Source organism: Poecile atricapillus, chromosome 2, assembly GCF_030490865.1.
Source record: "Poecile atricapillus isolate bPoeAtr1 chromosome 2, bPoeAtr1.hap1, whole genome shotgun sequence".
Classification (NCBI taxonomy): Eukaryota; Metazoa; Chordata; class Aves; order Passeriformes; family Paridae; genus Poecile; species Poecile atricapillus.
The window spans coordinates 117,110,173-117,126,187 of NC_081250.1; the positions used below are offsets into that span (position 1 = coordinate 117,110,173).

Genomic DNA, 16,015 nt, shown 5'->3' on the forward strand with positions numbered 1-16,015 from the left:
CTGTGCTGTGGAAAAACAGTTGTCGTGTGAAACTGATGTGAGCCTTAGTTTTACTCTGCCTCCACTAAAATACACTTTTACGGTAGTTTGTGCAGGATCAGCACAGAGGAGTACAAAGAGGGAGCTTTTCAGTACAAAGGCTGCCTGTTTGGCCTGCCCAAACCACCGTGAATGTGTTTAAAGGGGACTTTTATTACCATGGAAACTCTCAGACAGGAAGGAATTTGTCCTGCCATATCTAGAAAATAGTCTGTAATGGTCAGCTCTTGGAACAAAAGTGTTTCGAATAGTGGGATATATTTAAAAATTCTTGTAGTGAATATGTTTTAAACCCCCCCCGAATATGCAAAATCCAATCTTATGCTAATGGGCTTCTAGTATGGGGATTTAGGAAAGACTGCAGAAAAGTACAATGTGAGCAAGAGAAGTGTAATGAAAAATATAAGTTTTACCTCTCTGTCCAGAAGGCTTCTTAGGTGTTGAATGGATGTCAATGAAATATTCTTCCTATAAGTAGCGTGTTTATCCATCACAGCCATTCATTGAGGGACTGTGTGTGTGCTTGGCTTGAACTGCTGGAGGCTGTCCTCTAAGCACCCATGGATTAATTGCTTTTGGAATGTCTTAACTACTAAAACCCGTTATTTGACTCTCTTGACAAATATCTTTAGTATTCACAAATGGCCTTTATTTTTGTAAATCACAATGAGATATAACATTTTTTATCTAAAAGAAATCCTAATGCCAGATTCCAGAATATTTGCACATCCTTCACTGGAGTTGTACATTGGTATGAAATAACTCTAAAGTCAGCAGTCTTCCAGTCAGGAGAAGCTAGAGGTAACTGCTAGGTTTTCCATGCTTAGTGTAGTCTTTGGTGTTGATCTGTATGTTTCATCAGTTGGATGAAAAATATTTTTTCACATATTTGACCAAATTAGAATTATTTTTTTTTTCCGTAAGTCCTATCAGCAGACACTGTTTTCTCATATCTTTCTGTAGCAAATGTCTGGCTTGTTTTACTGCTGTGCTTTTCAGTTTAAGTTGTTGAACCACCTGGCTGTGGCCTGAAGGCAGTTTGAATGCATGGTATAGTAATAAGCTGATCCAATGGGTTTTGATGCTTTAAATCAGCCGTACCACTCTTGCTTCTTCCCTTGTGCTGTCATTGCTGTTCAAATACCCCTGTGGTGATGATCTTCTGATGGCAACTAATGGTTAGATCAGCTTACCTCTGGTGCCAGACTACACCTGAACATTTTCTTGGAGTGTCTGGGGTAATAGTAGAACAAAAGTATTATGGCTTGTGGTTAGGAAGAAGAATAACTAAGGAGGAAAAATCATCATGAAGACTTTCCACTACCCTGTCAATTTTGCAGTTGCTCACAGCTGCTGAAAATCAATGTTCAAAGTCTAATTCTACATGGCAGGCCAGGTAACAAAAAGTTTTATATATGTGTATATATATAATGGAGTATTCCTGTGTGCCTTTTACAAGCGTTGGCTGACCTTGTTTGTGTTATCTGGGTTAACACTGTAATCTCCTGCTCTAATATGAGGACTTCCGTCTTACAAGTTGATCAGTTTAGTTTCTTGTCTCCTGACTTGAGGAACCAAAAGGGTTGCAAAGGGTAGTTCCAACCAAAATTAAAGGAAACAAAGGAAGAAGGAAAAAAACCGCACCTTACTCGTCTTGTTTATAATAAACTATCCCTGCTAAATGGCTGGGTTTCCCTCACAAGGCTTGGTCCCTTTCCCTCATCTGGGAACTGAGGGTAGGCTACTTTCTAAACTATGTCAAGAGATGGGCGTCTTAATCATGGACAGTCATTTGTCTTTCCAGAAGTATAGAAACCCCTGTTAGATGTATTTCCCTAATAGTTAACTAAGTTGAGAAAGAAAGGAAATACTGGTGACATCATGTATGACTTAATATGGTTATTAACTGTGCAGGTGTTGTAAAGCTGTGAATCTAAACTGTAGTGAAATAATTGTACCATATGGCAGGGGCTTTTTCCTCAATTCTTATTCTTCCACATTTACCATGTTTTTTTCCTCTATAAGAATGTGCCATTTTGGTAATACCTCTTATTTAAAAAAAAAAAAAAAAAAAAAAATCCTTCAGACCCTGACAGATTTTGATAGCACTGGTTCCCTACTCACTTCTCCACATTTCTCCAGTATGCATGTGTAGTTTTGTTTCCTTTCTTACTGCTCCAGTTCTAGGCTTTCTCCAGCTGGCAGTTCCTTATCTGCTGTGCTTTCCATGAAGAAGGCAAATGCTCAGCTTGCTCTTTTCCACTATCTCCTGCACCCCTGAGGGGCTCACACCCAGTGCTTGCAGGCCTGTGTTGCATGGTTCAGTATTGCTCTCTTGATGGGAAGTCTGGGAAGCACTAAATCATCCGGCCACATACTGCTTCCTTCAGCTTTCTCCCCAGCAGATCCGTGGGCTGTTTGCAGTAGGGCGTGATGGCTGCACGCAGCTTTAAAGCTTGGGAGTGGGGATGGGCTTTCTGCCCCCACCCCCTCACCCGCACAGACATTTCCCTGCTCTCCAGCTGCTCTGGTTTCCATCTGTTACAGAGCCTTCTGGTGCGACTGTTTCCTCATCTGCTGAGCCTAGTGCAATGTTGAAGGACCAGACACTGTGCTGACCTGGGGAATTAAGGGGTTGTGGTTTTGGAGAAAATGGCTTGCATGCTTATTTTCCTTTTTTCTCAGAAATCTGGCATGCAACACATGCACATCTAATATTTTGAAAAACTTTGTTAGGTGCATTTTCATTTCTTTGTAGCAAAGGTGTTTGCTCATCTTAGCTGCACATGTGATGCTGTAGACCTGTCTGACATGGCAGCTGCCCCCTGCCCTGGGAGGGTCACTGTGCTTCCGTCTGCTAGGCTCAGAAATCTCCAGCAATGGTAAACTTGCAGCACACAGACAAGAGAAATAGCTGAAGCTTTATTTGCGAAGACAAAAATATGCAGCTAGTGAGAAGTAGGAGGGAGCCAAGGGAGGTGTTAGGAAACCTTGGAGTGGCCATCATTCCCTTGGCCCAGTAGCTGGGGAACTTTACCCTGCGAGGTGCTTTGCTTTTGGCAGGCAGATGCCTGCTGCCCATCCTCAGACTGCTATTTTAGGCTGCTCTTGTCTTTAGCACTTCCATTTTGCAGTCAGTTAGATTATGCCTTTCACAGATCGCTGGACTGTTCTCTCTTGAGTGATACTGGTGAGTTACCAACATCAGCAGAGAGAGAGTGGCAATGCAGGCCTGCAACAGAGTATTTCTGTAAAGCAAAATAGATGGACAACAAAATGTCTATTTCATGAGTGAAGAATTGTAGCCACTTCTGACTTGCCAGTACACAGAAACCCTGCAAAACTTCATTAATTATCCCTGCCAAAGTATATGAAATTGTCAGAGAGCAGTCCCTTGCTCATCAAGTTGTCCTGATGGGTGAGAGTAGCTTCCCTTTTTCTGACTACTGAATCATCTTCTTTTTGGAAGCAGTTGTTCCTGGCTTTTAAAATCTGTTTAGACACCATCAAATTGATTTGTATTTCAAAATTATATGTGTAAATGAGAAGTGTACCTAGCACCTACTTTAGTAATTGAACAATACTTTTATTTCCAGAACCTGAGTACTACTCAGTGTGTGGGAAAAGTGTGCTCTGACAACTTGGGCTGTTTTTTGAGGACTTCTGTGATCTCACTGAAGGGTTTTAATATTAATTCATTGCTAGTGTTATGGTTATGTTTTGATGATAGTCACTTAGGAGATGGGTGTTAGGCAACCAGTTGGAAATTACTGTAAAGTGATTTTTTTTTTAAGTGGTTCAGACATTCAACTTGAAATCCCAGAGCACATTAAAAGTGCTAATTCTCATTCTCCTGAAAGCAAGATTTCTATGTATTTCTCAAATTAGCCCCCCTCTGCCCCCACATCCTAGCTAATACAGTATTTGTAACTGAACCACTGATTTCTAACTAGGGATCATGCATTTATTAGCTTGATGTTGGCAGAAACTGATATTGAAGAAATAAAATATTACAGAGTTGATGATAGGAGTAACTGTTTGCCTTTTGAGATGATAGATGAATTGCATTAACAACTCTAATATACTTCTGGATGGTTTTCTGTGCAAGTGCAGCTGCCACATATTGTTCCATGCAGAGTGAGAAGCTCCATGCTCATGAGATGTGTTGCCATCTTCAAAAACATGGAGCAGAGGAAACATTGATCAAGAAGGGGAGGACTTTGTGAGAAGGAGAGTTTTCATTGACTTGCATGACGTTCGCACAATTCAGCCTCTCAGCTGTGCTCAGTTGTGAGCAATTACCATGTTAATAGTTTGGGAGTACAGCAGAAGAGTAAGAGTGTGTATAGAGGACTCAGGGAAGAGGCTCTGCAATTTTTTGGAAAGAAGCTTCCCCACCCTGTGTTCTGCACTTGGAGTATTACTAGGAAAGACACAAGATCACGGCCAAGGGGAATCCAGCTTCTGATTTCTGATGTTTCGGAACAACAAACAGTGGAGTGAGTGTCTACAGATGGTTTAAGGAGTTTGGTTGTTTGGTATGCTAGTCTGTCTGGCTAAAAGGCTCTCAGATTAAGTAGCTACAGTATGGTATAGCAGAAATAGGAAATTCATTTAAATGGATGCTTTAGTAGTTATCTGGGTTTTAATTCATTCAAAACTGCAGATGCCTAGGTCAGAAAAGTAGGGGCAACTGGATGGATGGTCTCTGGCTCCTGTGAAATGTGAACTTTGTGATAAATGCTGAAATCTTCAATCTAGTTCTCAAAACTGTAAAAAGATTCCAGTGTGTTCCACAGCACCATTTAATTTGTATCAGTTACCTTAAAGGGTGGCATGCCTCTGGTGAAATAAGATGGACACCGCTTTTGCAACAAAGTATAAATGATTGGACTATATTGCCATCACAGGTTTGAAATAGAGGCACTCCACAGATTTCTATCTTGTAGATGTTCCTTGCATCGCTGCTTTGTTGATGTATACTTTCTCCTTTCCCCTCAAATGAAACTCTGGTTTAAACATGTTGTAGTTGGCTCCAAGTCTGAAGAAAAAGGCTTTTTTAGTACTCTCCTGCACCTTACTGTAAATCTACTCCAGCTTTAATGCTGTTACCTCACTCAGTGTTTTAGAAGGTGTGAGAGCTCAGTTTTGTCCTTATGAAGATGACAGAGCATAGGTGTGAGAAATGAAAAATTAACTGTTGATCCTCAGGTAAAGTAGCATATCATGACCATAGCAACTATCTCAAATTCTTAGATTATCAACAAGGGCTATTTGTGGACCAGGCTGAAACTGTGGAGCTGACTCTCCTGGTTTAAATGAACTAAATTGAATTACATGTTTATTGCAGAGAGAAAAAGTGATTTTGCCTGTTTCTTCGTAGGGCGTCTTTATGTTGTGAAAAATGTAATAATCCTTCCTGTATGTGATGCTGTTTACAATCTTGAGATCCCTAAAGAATAGGGGAATTTTCCCCTTTAAGCACACAAATGTTGAAGTGGTTTTGTTTGGGTTTTCAGGGTGGTTTTTCTTTTTACCTAATGCTTCAATTACTGATTACTGGAAAGGTTATAAATAAACAGTAATTCTTGTTTTGTAGCATCTTCCATTCATTCTCAATAATCCATTTTATATGGCGGCATCAGGAAGAGTTACTAGAATGCATACACCATTTAGCATTTAGTGTTACTAACACCTAACTAGTGAATTTATAAATGCAGATGCCAAAAAATGTAGGTATTAAATAACCAGAAAAATGTCTGATTCCATTTACGGTTTTGCATATAAGTAAAGATACTCTTTTTTTTATAAGACTGTCAATATTGTCGAGTCTAAAGCTTACAATTTGTTCAATAAAACCTTCACTTAGCCTGCCCCTAGAAAGTTAATTTATAAGTAGCCACAAATCAAACACAAATGCAGCCTTTCCCAGAGGGGAAAAAAAAAAACCAAAACCAACAATAAAAAAAGGACACACTTTAAGAAGTCTTAATTTTAAATAAATACTTCTAGCTTTTGGTAGCAGCAGCTTTTGAATATCATCACAGTGCAGCCAGTTGTGTAACCCAAGGCTGCTGTGAGACGCATGGCTGACTAGTGAGGATTGCATATGAAAGGGAAGGTGGAAGTTAGCTTACCTGGATGCTCGAAAGGAGGATGGAATTCCTGACAATCCAAATGAGCAAATCTGGTTGACAGCTGTTGCCATTACTACTGCCTTGTAGACATCTCAGTGAAGCTGGTTCCAGTATCTTTTGCTTGACTCTTCACTTTTGGTTTTTGAGCTGTGCAGATACGATAGTGCAGATGCTGTGGAGATATGATAGGTGCAGTTGGTGTTGCTGTCCATGGCACTGGGAAGTAAGACCTGGGTTTGAGGGAAATGCAAGCAAAAGAGCCTCCTTAGCAGTTCATATAGAGACCAGGTGGAAGAAGATCAGTCTATTAAGTCTTCATCTAGTTGTAGAGTGGTAAGCACTGAAGTTTTTCAAATAGCATTTTCTTCCTGAACAATTCATTCCTGTCCAAGCATGGCACACTGGTATACAGTGCTCCAGAGGAGCCTGATCCTGATGACTGGGTGTTACTGAGGTATGCTCTTTCATTGCTTGCTTTGCTTTGAAGCTGCAGTCTCACTTGAGGACATAACATGGACTTCTCTGAGGTGATCTCTCTTGCTTCTGTTTCAAGACTAAACTTTGGGATAACTGTTACCTGAGAGCATGGGTTACATGGATTTCAGGTGCTGAACAGGATAGCAAAGGAAGAATGATGCTTTTATGTGTTTCAGATTTTTGGATGATGCTCTGTGATCAGGTACAGTAACTTGCAGGTTTTGTAAAATGTTGGTCAGGAAAGCTCATTGTGTACTGACAGCAGGCAGTTCACTCTCCTTTTCAAGTAGTTTTATATACTTCTACTTTCATAAGTAGTTTTATATAGTACATGTAATTGGAGGGACAAGGAGCTAGATTTTATTGCTTTGCAAGCATAATTAATTAAACAGTTACCTGAGCCTCAGCTGTAGATCCAAATAATATTTGCTAATACAGCATAAGTGTTTAATCTGCCACTAATTCCTGTGACTTCTAAATCAATTGATCTTTAGCAGAGCCTCATGCATTCTTTTTCCTCAGCTGTGCACTTCATTGTAGGGTTCAGGTAATCTAAGTCTGTGCTACAATAATGCCATTTACTAATGCTTAAGTAAAATGTAGTATAATCTTGCAGTCTTTTGGTGGCTATCTTACTCTGGATGAGGCTTCTCTTTTTTTGTAGAGATAAAGTAACTTTGGAAATGTGTAGCATTGGAATTTTAGAATTCTTTGTACGTGTTCTAACTGTCCTTACTATGTAGTTGATAAGCAAAGGAATACATTTTTAGCTGTTGAGTTTATTCACTTTTAACTAGCAGGTTTTTGACTCTTGACAGGAAAAAGATTTTCCTAGTAGTCTTTCTACATTGCACTGTTGAATAGATAATTGACTAGTCGTTGTCGGTCTTGTTCTGAGAACTGGACTCTGAATAGTAGGTGAAACAGCTCTAAATTTGGCTGTTGACACAAATCTGTATGGTAGCAGTCTTCATATAGTACTTGATTAAGAGTCCTTAATTCTCTTGTTCTGGGATCCTTGCTATTTAAATGGGTTTGCTTGGGTTTTTTTAATGAGACATTTCTTCAATCATACTTTCACTTTTCCAGGTACTTACAAACACAAAAGAAATTGCTAGTCAAGCAAAGTTTGCAATCAAACTCTTCCAAAATTATCAAAATAAGCCTCTAATCTTCTAGGCAGCCTGCCTGCTCCTTTAATTTTCTTGCTTTTCCTACTTAAAAAAACACAACAAAAGCAACAACAAAAAAACCCCACACAAAATACACAAAAAACCCCTGATCCTCTACCCTAGATTTTAACCTCAGAGTTTTTTGTGAGTAGAAATAAATGTTTGGGCTTGTTGAGGGGAGGGCAATGTGCAAAGTTTTGTTTTGGTTTTGTTTGTTTGGGTTTTGGGGGGCTTTAGGATGATTTTAAATTTATTTCAACTGAAAAGGATGTGGATATTTCTAATTCTCTGCAGATGCTGCAGTATAATGGATAAGCTTAACAGGTAATTTAAATAGACCGTGAATCATTAGGAAGAGTGAAGATAGTGTTTTCTATTAGAAAATTAAGTTTATCCCTGCTTTTTTGAGAGACGGTTGAGCATACCATGAAGTGGAACTGGTTTCCAGGTTCAGTTCTAGATGAGTAAAAATTCCCTTTCACATCTAATCCATGAATGCAGCACTGTTCCTGTATGCTCATCATTTATCTCTGCAGTGCTTGTGGGGAATTGAAGGTAGCTCAAGAACTTTTCTGCTGGGTGTAAAGAATGTGGTAGATGAATGTCAGCTGCTCCTGTTGGTTGCAGTAGTTTGAATAACTGTGACTGTGGGTCCTGGGTCAGCAGTTTGCACATCAAAAGACAGTTGCTTCCAAGTTTTTCAAAATCTTGATGAGAAGGGAGTGAAATTGCATAGTTCTAGAATTTAACGTGATAAATTTTCCGCTGGAAGGTTTTTTGTTCATTTGAACTTAACTATCCTGGAGTAATTTTAGAACTGCAAATTGATTAAGCAAGGTGCTTGAAAACACCCCAGCTGTTTTTCTTCTGTGTGAAGCAAAAACTGATGTCCCATTAAAATTTTGCACAAGAAAATTTGGTTATCTTCCCTTTGAACCTGCTTTTATAGAGGAAAAACACTGAGCTCAGTCCTGCTGGGACAGAAGGGCCACACTGCACATGAGAACTGACAAGAGTTGCACTCATCTGACAGTCTCCAGTGCAAATTTTAAAATTTCAGGCACTATTGTTTATGCTGTCTAGGCACCTGTTTTTTCCATGAACTTTAGCTTTCTCTTAAGTATCTTACTTAGTCTTATACACTAGAAGCTGTTGAGAGCTACACACACTTTTCCCTTGGCATTGTCCATTGGGGAGAACAGCGTGATATAGCTGTTTATGTTGTGGTTTGAATAAGTCCCGATGATCACTGTGAGCCAGGTGTTATGTTAAAAAAAACAACAAAAAAACACTAAAAAAAAAAATTGAAGTCTGATTTTTTTGTTGTATGTGCAAGAGCCTGCTTCCATTGCACTGACCAAGAAATAACCTCTTATTTTGGTATATCCTTCTCCAGAAAAACCAATAGAATGTTCAAGGTGCACATACTAATTTTGTTAAAACAAACAAACCACTAAATTTAAGTAGTCCAAATAATAGTAGTATCACAGCTGTCCCCTGTATTCCATGGGATGTTACTGAACCCATCTGATGGTCCAGGCACTAAATGAAAGTTTCTGAAATCTGTTTACTCCATGTACTGTATTCTGTCCTGCACTGTACTATTTGTCTTCACACTCTCCCACCCCAACCCTTTTTCTTTGTGGTCGATTTTAAGTTAGTGAAATAATTTAACATTTCTTTTAAATAGTCTATAGCATATGACAAAATACATAATTAGTTTGATGCTACAAGCCTTTTTTGTAACTAAGTTAAAATCTGTAAAAACAAAAAAAAGAGAAAATTTTAAATTTACAAAATCCAATGTTTGAGTCTTTGAATGGTCTCTAAGGCCCCTTCCAACCCAAGCCATTCACTGTGTGATTTCATTTAAAATACATTAGAAAATGCTGATGTTATCTTTTTCTATAAAATCCAATTTGTAATCTTTTCCTGGTGTAGTATGTAATATTTTTTTCTTTGCTGAAAGGGTCAAGACAGTATGCTTAAGTGTATGAGGCAAAAAGGATCATCAATACTGGAAGCTGAGTGAGAGCTTAAGTTCAGGTGTAGGATGATTCATCTTGCCACATGTAAAGAGTGTAAGGGAGAACTACCATTTTGTTCCTCAGCCCTGAAGTGTGTCCTCTTTAGTCATGTGAAAACTGGCTTTTCACTCTGGGTGCACAGGGTGTATTTATCTTCACAGAAATGAGTGTGGATATGTGGTTCCCGTACGAGCGCAGACTGCGATCTACCAGTATTTATGAAGAACACATGTACAGGAAAATGACTCTTAAGTACAAGTCATAAATTGAAATGATTATAGAATATACGTGGACAAATATACCATGTGTGGTATCGGTAGACTGTAATTTCATCAAGTGGTTTTTCAGACTTCATAAACTATGAATGAAACATGATTGTATTGGCCTTGTAACAGGTAAAGTAAAATACAGGGTCTGGCTACTTTAAAGCGCTCATAATTCTATAGCTGGAAATAGCCTTTTGGGATACGATTAAGTCTTAAAACCTGCCCGTGATTAAAAAAATACATTTCGGTGAAAGTCACATGTTCAGAAACTCTGGGAAACATTTGAGTCTCCACCTCATGAATTTTTACAGTTCCCAACTTTCTGGGTGTAAACACCACGAGCTGCTCTCGGCGAAAGGAGCGGGCAAAGGCCCCGTGTTACCTTAGAGCTTCGTCACCCCTCCGGTTCTTTCGTTGTTTTCAGCGGGTTTTTTCCCGGTTTTGGTGGCTCGGGCTTTGTTTACTGCGGGAGCCGTGCCCGGCCGGGCAGGCCCGGCCCCGCGCTGCCGTGTGGCGGCCATGCCGCCCTGCCCTGCCCTGCCCTGCCCTGCGCAAATCCTCCCGCTCGCCGCGCCGACCTCTGCCCTTTTGTATCCTGTGACACTCAGCCTGTCTTTGTGCTCAAGTTTATCCATGATGGATACGTTTCCCTCCCAATCGCATATGCCGGGAGCCCGGCGGAGCGAGCAGATAAATTATTTTCAGCTGCAGGCCCGGGCTGGGGGAGGAGGGCAGGAGGGCGGAGGGGCCCCTCCGCGCTCTAGCCCAGCAGGACGGGCCGCAGCCTCCCACTCCCCCGGGAATATGCAAGGGGATGACTCTCGGGCCTCTCAGATCCTTTTTAAATGCAAAAGAATGTAGGAAATTGCTAGATCAGTTGGTTAATCAGTGACAACTGCAGTAGGTGCACAAAAAGCCCGGAGCCATCGGTTGCACGGGGTGTTTTTTCAGCGCCCCAGCGGGGTCGCCGCTGGCTCCACCTCTTGAACACCCGGGCCGGTTTAGTGTCAGCTTGAGAAGGGAATGTAATTGCGGGGAGATTTCTGGGTGACTGATGGCGATGGCGACAGTGTGACAGTGTAACTCTTCTCCCTGACACCACCGCCCCGCTTGGCCCTGCCAGAGCTTTGTGCTCGCCTGGCCGCAGCCGCGGTGCGCTGAGCGCTCAGCTGAGTCTCCCCAACCCGCCTAAACAAGGCAATCATGTATGTAGCCCATACAATTTTCCGGTTTTGGGGTTTTTTTTTTTGTTTTTTTTTTTTTTTTAATATTGGCTATACTACTGCTTTGTCGTGGTCAAACCTCATTAAGGGCTCACATTAAGCATGCTGCTGCTCCCCTTTATGGAGTTATTTGCGAGGTTAACACCTCTGTCAAATGTTTTGAAGAGTATTCTTGAAACATTTTTGTGACCGCAATTATTTCTCTTATTTATCTGGGACTATTTTTAGATAAACCACCTCACATCTGTGTTTTAAACTTATGTTGGAAGAGAGAGTGGTCATGCAATGAAAAAGGCCTCTTAAAATTCCAGGTTACATAACACTAAAACTGAAGTATTTCTCGATTAGGCTTGTTCCCTCTTCTCTCACCTGATGTTTTTAATGTACTTAAATGTAGAAAAAATGCCTTGTTTTGTTTTGTTTATTCCTCTGGTTACCTCATTAAATGCCTCCAAGCATGTGCTCTAATAAATAGCTCTAAACTTTCCACTTCTGATCAGGAAAGAAAAGACATGCTGAATATATGATGCTGAGGCTTCTTCTGTAGTATTATAGGTGCTGATGTAAAATTAGCAGTGCTCCCATGTTAGGGCAAAGAGTTTTCAGCCCAACTGGTATGGCAAATGCCTTCGTGTGATGTAACAGCAAGGCGCAGTGGGTTTGCATCAGAGTCCTCCTAAGTGACGCTATTGTGGTCTTGTATCAGAGCTCCAGTGAACTTGAATGACGTAGGATATTGTTTCCAAATGTGTGGCACAGGCTGAACTCTGGGCTGGTCATTCCTGCATCAGCTGCTTGACAGCAGCAAGCTGCCAAATATTTGAAGGCTGTAGTGCCCTCAGTTGCCTCAGTGAAAGCCTGTTTTTTGCCAATGTACATCACACATTAAGGAAATAAAATCCAATCTAGCTTTTGAGGAACAATTTTATGAGAAATGTAGGATTTCATGGATTTCTTGGCAAAAAATTTTTACTGAATATCATTCATGGCATTTTAGCTGATTGCACATTGGCAAAACCTGTGACCTTTGAGGAAAGGCACCTAAGATTTGCTCTCCCTTCCCCCCCTTCTTAATTTAACAAGAGACCTTGACAGCCTTTAAGTTGCTACTGCAAATTCTTGTAAGGATGTATGTCTGTGAAGAACTAACTGAATTTTACTAAGAAAAAGGTGAAACTAAACTTTTCAGAGATGTTTAAGTCATATTTGCTCATGCTTCCCACTAAGTCAGAATATTCCTGAAGTGCATCAGGTCATTCTTTTCATCTCTGCAAGTCCTGTCTTCCTTTCCTGGGACAAGGGGGAACGAGATTCCTGCCATCCTTTGATGTCTGAACTATACGGACTTAATTTTTAACACAGCTGTGCTGTGTGAAGTGTATAGTAGGAAAGCATTCTAAGTGAATTTAAAAAAAAAAAGTCTTCAGGCATTCAGGAAACCAAGTTTCTTTGGAAGCTGCAGTCAGAAATTATGTTGCAATCACTTTACAGGTCTGGTCTTATATTTTGGCTAATCTGTATGCAGGAGGAACGTACCATGCGTGGCGTGTGACAGCAATGAAAAGTAGGCATTAAGCACGTAGGAGACAAGGCATGCTTCCCACAGACATGGTCAGGCACTTGCATAACTGTCCTGGCATCAGCAGTGCTGTGTGCTCAGTAGGTGAATGAGGTGAAATGTAGAAGCCTCACCAGCCATCTTGCCCAATTTGAATGTCTTGTCGTGACTTTTTCTATGTTGTCATGGTGTTACATGTGTTTATGAAGTTTCTGGTGAATGTTTTCGTTCAACTTTGTGAGGAAAATAAGAATGTGACTTTCATTGCTGTCATTTATGTCATGTCCTTCCATGCAGCAAATGCTTAAATTACTACCCCTAACAGCCAGCAGGAGCTTAGCAGTTTTGAAAAGCAGTTTAAATGTGCAATGTTTAAATGCAGATTTAGTAGCGTAATGTTTAATCCTACATTTTGAGGCTCTGGTCTCAAAATGACCTTTGGCATGGTGTTGTTTTTTAGCACAAGAGGTCTTTTTAGCCTATTTCTTCAAAATAGCATGGTATTTGTGGTGTTTATTGCATTGTATGTAAGGGCATATTTCCATTATGTGAGTAACCGGTTTGTTTGTGTCTGTCAAGTACTTCAGAGTTTTGTCAGTGGTATCAACTAATAGCTGTAAAAATATAACTCTGCATGACACATGTCATTTTGAGCTTGGAGCAGTCAGTATTAGTTGTCTTCTCACCTTCTGTTTATTCAGTTTATTTGCTGCATGGCCAAATTCTGCTGAATTTCTTCTATGAAAGGCTTGTTAGCTGAATCAAGGAACCTGTTGATTTACAAAATGTTCTTTTGAATGGCAGAATGTGAGGATGGTGTGAAGGGTGTAGGCATCTGTGTGGTGCCCTTGCTGCTTCCTGGTCTTGACTGCCTGGATCTGCTGCTTTGGGAGCAAGACTAATGAAGTTCAGGTTTTTAGTGTCTGCAGCCTTAGATAAGTTAAGTGTATGCAGCAGCCAGTTTTGTTCAACTTGTAAAAGCGGGAAACTGCTGAAGACAACTGAGTGCATGCAGCTTTGGAATATTAAGCTGGACAATGGTTAACTACTACTTCAATTTGAGATCTAGCTGTTTAAGACTGAAATGTTGCAAACTGGAGTAAATGTAAGCTTTGTTGAGACAACAAGGTTGTTAAGCAATTGACTGTGTCCTGGTGGTTGGGATCGCACCACTGCTTTGAAGAGAAACAGGCTGTCTAGGCAGCCTTAACAAAATATATTCATTGACTCTTTAGGTCACTGTTCTTGGAGCCATCTTTCATGTTCACGAACAGAAAAGTGATAGAATTTTATAGCAGAACCTGTGTAGTTTAAGATGGCAATAAAAAAAAATTCACTGTCTTTTTATACATTCATACTTCATTTCAACTATCCACCTTTCTAAGGATTCAGATAATCTTCCCTTTGTACCCAAGAAACAGTCACTGCTTCTGTGTACATTGGTTTTAAGTTGCAGGAATGCAGAGAAGATGTGTCATCCCTTATTTTAAACTATTTCATAAGAAAATGACAGTAAGCTCAGTTTGTAATGGTTAGTCTTGCTATTAGTAGGTCTGCATTTATGGGGAAGTGAACAGTGGTGCTGAATGAGTATTTTAACTAGAATTATTGCTTTATGCAGGTTCTACTTTTATTTGTGTGTTGGCTTTCTTTTGTTTTGAAAGGAAGCAGGCATAGTTGCAACTTAAAATAAGGTTGTGACTCTTGTGACTTGCTTAACTACCTAGATGTCTACCCTGTTATAATAGAAGGCTGAGAGGTTAGTAGGTAATTCCAGTATTGACTGTTTCCTTATCAAAACATTGGTTAATTTGTTTTGATCAGGCTGTAGCTGCTACTGTCTTTCATGCTTCAACAGCTGCTGTTAGCCATATATCACATCAGAGGTGTGACTTTTATTGCGGAAAGTAGAATAAGGTTTGGAGAGACCACAACAGACTGTTAAGGGCTGTGGTCATTAAATTTGAGACTGGACTTAAATCTGAAGAAATACTCCTAAAATTTGAGACGTCTTCTTTACTGTGGCCTTATGCTGTGTTTCAGACGTAGTAACTTTAGCATCCAGAGCTCAAACATGAAGTTGATTCATCCTCAGATAAAAAAGCAGATCTAAAATCACGCAATGGCAAAGAGCATTTTTGCTCTTAATTTAGATGATGGATTTGTTTGTTTGCAAACTTCATCATAAAGGTTAGTTTTCTTTTGAAAGAGTGTGTGCTCAGGAAGCCAGGCAAGTGCTAGGTTCCCTAGCACATCTCCTGCATTGTAAGGGGCAGTACTTAGCCCCAACCTGCAAATTGGGATGGTGTAAGCTGAACAGAAACAATGTGTGTTTAGTAAAACAAAACTGTTACCCTATTATAATTTGGTTCTCTGGGTATAGGAGCATATCCAAGCTACTGTGAGCTAATGTTGACTGTTATCAGTGGCTGACTGGCCTGAATTTTATTGGAAGCTTGTCAGATGAAAAACAGTAAACAAAGCAGATTCAAATGGATGCTTGATGCTTGTAACCTTATTTCTGGAGAGAAGAAAGCTCTATTAGCCTGTTATAAAATTTCATTAGTGCTTCAGGAGAGTAGAGCCTGCTTGTCTTAAAAAATGGTTCTTTTAGTAGGCATGATTTATATAATAAAATGAGTGGAAATTCTTACACTTTCGTAACTGTGTGGCTGTTTCTGTTTGTGGTGGGTGAGATCTACTCGGCTCCAGTTTGATATTACCCAGATTACATCAGTGGTTGGGAGCTAACAATGTCTGTGTGCTCTGCCTTTTAGCATTTCCAGGCATAGAGACTGTTCTGTTAGATGGAGACTCTCAGTGCACACTGATGCCCAGCTTTAACAGCTCCTGATGGCAGTGAGCATCAGTAGTCGCAGTGCCAGAAGTCCTTGAGCAATCAGGGATCTTCACCACAACTGCAGTCTGCTCTGGAGCAGTCTAATAGCAAAAGGTTCTTTTGGTGAAGGAGGTTTCTTCTCACCTTATTGAAACTTCCTTATGGTGTCCCCTAATAAACTGAATGAGATAAATATTCCATATGGTTTCTGCCTAATAATGGAAATGAAATAAAACCAAATAGATATTAGAGATATGAAGATGGCTCATAGGAGTTT

At 40.1% G+C, this 16,015-nt stretch overlaps 1 protein-coding gene and 1 long non-coding RNA gene across 12 annotated transcripts in view; one reads left to right on the forward strand and one right to left on the reverse strand.

The window, feature by feature from the left end:
- CHD7 (chromodomain helicase DNA binding protein 7) overlaps nt 1-16,015 on the forward strand; it is a 133,804-nt gene that overhangs the window by 24,261 nt on the left and 93,528 nt on the right. The window contains exon 1 of one of the 10 annotated variants that reach the window (XM_058830308.1): nt 11,122-11,197. The exons of the other annotated variants lie outside the window; for them this stretch is intronic. The gene's annotated coding sequence lies outside the window, so the exon portion shown is untranslated. Of the gene's footprint in view, nt 1-11,121; nt 11,198-16,015 lie in introns of those variants that run through there. 10 annotated transcript variants of the gene reach the window in all.
- On the reverse strand, nt 159-10,940 carry LOC131575203 (uncharacterized). 2 transcript variants are annotated; one of them, XR_009276730.1, is made up of 3 exons: nt 10,501-10,940; nt 6,177-6,406; nt 159-3,271 (listed from the first exon to the last, which is right to left on the reverse strand). It is a non-coding gene; the product is annotated as an uncharacterized LOC131575203 (long non-coding RNA). The 2 variants fall into 2 exon arrangements; XR_009276729.1 differs by having other exon boundaries at nt 159-3,287.